Source organism: Cibotium barometz, chromosome 54, assembly GCF_041138505.1.
Source record: "Cibotium barometz isolate CiBa-2024 chromosome 54, ASM4113850v1, whole genome shotgun sequence".
Taxonomy (NCBI): Eukaryota; Viridiplantae; Streptophyta; class Polypodiopsida; order Cyatheales; family Cibotiaceae; genus Cibotium; species Cibotium barometz.
The window spans coordinates 39,167,038-39,171,169 of record NC_141099.1 but is presented as its reverse complement, the minus strand read 5'-3'; positions in this window follow the sequence as shown (position 1 = coordinate 39,171,169).

Genomic DNA, 4,132 nt, shown 5'->3' with positions numbered 1-4,132 from the left:
TGCTGACCATACGGTGCTCAGGCTCTAGGTCGCCGAAGATACCCATGCATGCGTCGAGGAAGAAAATGGAACAAGGTGTTAGAGTTGTTTTCTGAACACGGGCATGGATCTGGTTAATTGACCTTGTTGGTCCTCAAAGGATGAGTCCATGGCTCTTTTATATGGATCTGTTAGTTGATCTTGCTAATCTTCAACAAAGAGTCCATTTGGATTTTTATAAGTGAATATATTTTTGGGTACTATGAGCTAGGAACTATTAAAAAGGCCCCTGAGTGGACAGGTGGTGAGCGTTCTAGTTGCCAATGATGCCATAGGTACACCGATGAAGGAATGATTGGAAATTAGAATTCAACCAGATATTTTGGAGGATTATGATCTGTGATACTATGGTTTTATTAAAAGATTGTTTTAAAGACAGCTGAATCTGTGAAACAAGCAATTTCATATTGTTTTAAAGACAGCTGAATCTGTGAAACAAGCAATTTCATATTGGGTGTGTAAGTGGTGTGACTATCTTGAAGTTTGCATAAAGCGTCGGCTAGGGGGCCTGGGAACTCTTTTCCCTGGTACTCGGAGCAAAACATAACCAAATTCCTAAATGGATCCTATCACTACTACAGCGGTTGGCTAACCCATGGGATTGGATGGGGTTAGGCTGGACTGATGGATCCCTAAAATAAGACTCAATCCTGTTATGTTACGATAGATGAAGTAAATATCGGATAGTCCTTGTTTCATGGAAAAGAATCAACGGCTGTGAGACGAGGAAAAAAGCGTTGGTCTCTATGATCCAAGTGCAAGTCTCTTCCTTGATCTGACCATGTGACTTACTGGTTCGGTCGGATCAGTTTGGTTAGTTAAGGCTCTTGACTACGTTAGAATAAAAATATCCTAGAGGAATCACCCGTGCTTTCTGGGCAAGGGAAGTTTTTTCGGGTACGGTTTTGGAACAAACCGAGGGATTAGTCTCTTGTCCGGATATCCGTGGGCGAGGCCCCGAGTTAGAGGATTTGCCTTGCACAAGAAGGGCTATTTCCGCTGCTAGCACCCCCGAATTCGTTGCACGGAGGGGGCAGGGATCTTTCACTTGCTTGTATGCCATTGTATTCTTACTTGATTGTGTGATACTTTTTAAGTAGGTGATTATAGGTTTTCCACCTTTTGTGTGAGAGAGAACCATCACCATCTCTTTGTTTGCCTTCAACTAGGTATTAAGAGCTCTCCCTTCACTCCTTTCACAAGGAGCATTGTAATGGGGACAAGCTAGCGTACCCACACAAGGAAGTTGCACTTGTTTGTAGCTTGAAGGAAACACCCAATGACACATGCTTTGGCAAGGCTAAGGTAATCTTTGACTTAAACATATTTGGTGATGTTGTACAAGGGACTAGCCTTGAGCTTAGCTCTGTTTTTCTATCCATTTTAAGCTATTGGGATCACTATACTACCAGAGTGCTCATTAGGAGGTCACACTCCAAAAAATATATGGTTTTGAAGCCATTGGATGTATTTGTTTGTGTGTTTGATTTTCATTAGGAGGTCACACTCCAAAAAATATATGGTTTTGAAGCCATTGGATGTATTTGTTTGTGTGTTTGATTTTGATTTGAAGTTTATTTTGCATAGGGCATTATATATTCATCAATTAGTAGGGAAAAACCTTGGTTCTTGGGTGATTTGCATGAAATTGGAGCTAAAGAGGCTTAAATTTCATTGCTTTAATCTAAGGATTAGCTTAACAATTATGATTAATAGTGGAATCCACTCCAAAAACATAAACATTGAGCTCTATTAGGTTGAATTAGAGTGGGCTTTTCAAGTTTTATTTATGCATTTCATAATTTTTCATAAATTGTTCATGCATTGTTGAAATTGCTAGATTAGAAACATGCTAAACCATAAAAAATAAATTAAAAAACACTTAATTATTTGTTTCACAACCATTAATTAAGATTAAGACCATTAATCATACCCCATCATATTTTAAAAATAAAAAAAAATCATCAAAAACCAACTTTTGTAGGGTACATGTCCTTTGCAAAAAGATGTGAGAACCAAGCCAAACCAGCTCTCGTAGGGGGATGTGCCTTATGCAAAAAGACGTGATCCTACAAACATAAGCCTGGATACATGAGACATGAATCTAGACATATGAGCCAGGAGCTTGGACACATGAGTCATGAGTCTAGACATGTGAGCCATGAGTCTAGACATGTGAGCCATGAGCTTGGACACATGACTCGTGAGTCTAGACATGCGAGCCATGAGTTTGGACACATGAGCCTAGAGACGTGAGTCTGGAGGTGGTATACCAAATATAGTCTGGACCAATTATTTATTTCCATAAAGATTTTTACAGACACACCAACCCATGTTCTTGGAAGATTTTCTTATCATACAATAAAAATTCTTATCCTCTCATAATTATTGGAGAATTGACTACACTTATTACCCAATAATTTTCATGACTTATCATAGACCTAGTTTTTGAATCCCAAGTAGGCCACATTCATACAAGGGAATTATGTGACCTATGTTCATACAGGCATGAGCCTACAGTCTAGAGGTATAACCTCCATACAAGAACCTAGACCTATGAGTTTACAAACATGAGTCTAGAGGCATGAACTTTGACCCGTGAGCCTTGAGACATGAGTCTAGAGGCAGGAAAATGGACCTTTGAGCCCAGAGACATGAGTCTAGAGACGTGAACTTGGAAATGTGAGCCAAGAGACATGAACCTAGAGATGTGAATCTATATATGTAAACCTACAAACATGAACCTAGAGATGTGAGTCTAGAAGTGTGAATGTGGAGATGTGAACTTGGACACATGAGCCTAGCAACAAGAAAAAAGCTTGTATAAAACCATTTTGCACCAAAGACTCAAGGGATGTGAACTCCATCTAGTCTAATTGTTAGAAATAATAATATAGTAAATTATAGCATATCAAACCACACTTTCTTAAACCTATCAAGCCTTTGATCCTAGCAATGACCAACGCTCACCAAAGTACTCCCCTATTAAAAAGGCTACCCTCCTTTAGATCCACCTCTAGAGTGAGGAGATATAGGAAGAAATGAGAGAATAAAACACATGCAGTAGAGGAACAATGAAACCCCTAGAAACACGAGCCATTCACACAGCGAGCCTCCAAGCTTCAAATTCACCAATTGGCTCTATTAACATAGCGCCTTAATTTTATAAAGAAGGTGTTCAACTATTCTTTTTTTGGGCTCAACTCTAGTGAAGGAGCACGAGTAGGACTAGTAAGTAGCCTTAAGGTTCACTTCTCCCACATGAAGTGGTCAAACCATGTCAAACGCCACAATGTTTCAAACATTTGGTGTTGATCTTAAGTTAGGCTTATCCTAAGTAGACCATGATCGACAACAAGCAACCCAACAATGGAACATGTCCATTTTGTTGTACCACTAAGGATAAATGTTTTGCAGTATACACACAACAACAAGTGTACACAACATAATTAAGAGTCTCACTCTCCACCACAGGAGTCTCTTTTATTGTACCACTAGGGATAAATGTTTTGTAGTACATACACAACAACAAGCGTACATAGCATAAGTAGGAGTCCTGCTCTCCACAAGAGCCCATTATAGAAGTGCCTTTACCCCACGGAGCCCAATTCCAATTCTTCTCCATTTGGACGAGGAACTAGGAACTAGGGGAAATGTCCGGGACTACCTCATCACAAAGGGATCCACAAGGGCATTCACAAAGAATGTCCTCAGGCCGCATAGTAAGCCTATCGCCTTAAGGCTACGTTGGTGGAGGACAAGTGCCATTGGAAATTGCATAGCCCATCAACCCTATAGGGGATCAAGAAAAGTGTTTAGAACACTAATGCCACTCTAATTAGTCTAATTACAAGCAATTAAGCTCATTTTTGGGTTTTTTGCTCTCTTTAAGTCCATTAAGTCCATTAAGCTCATTTTTTGGGTTTTTTGCTCTCTTTAAGTCCATTAATCACACTAACCAATAGATTAGTGAAAATTAGAGAGTTTTTGGTTTTTTGATGGATTAGGGTTCTATTTAACAATGCTAACCTACCTATGCTAAGGAATTAAGCAAAAGAAACAAGATTAAGCTAAAAATTAAGAAAAATGATCC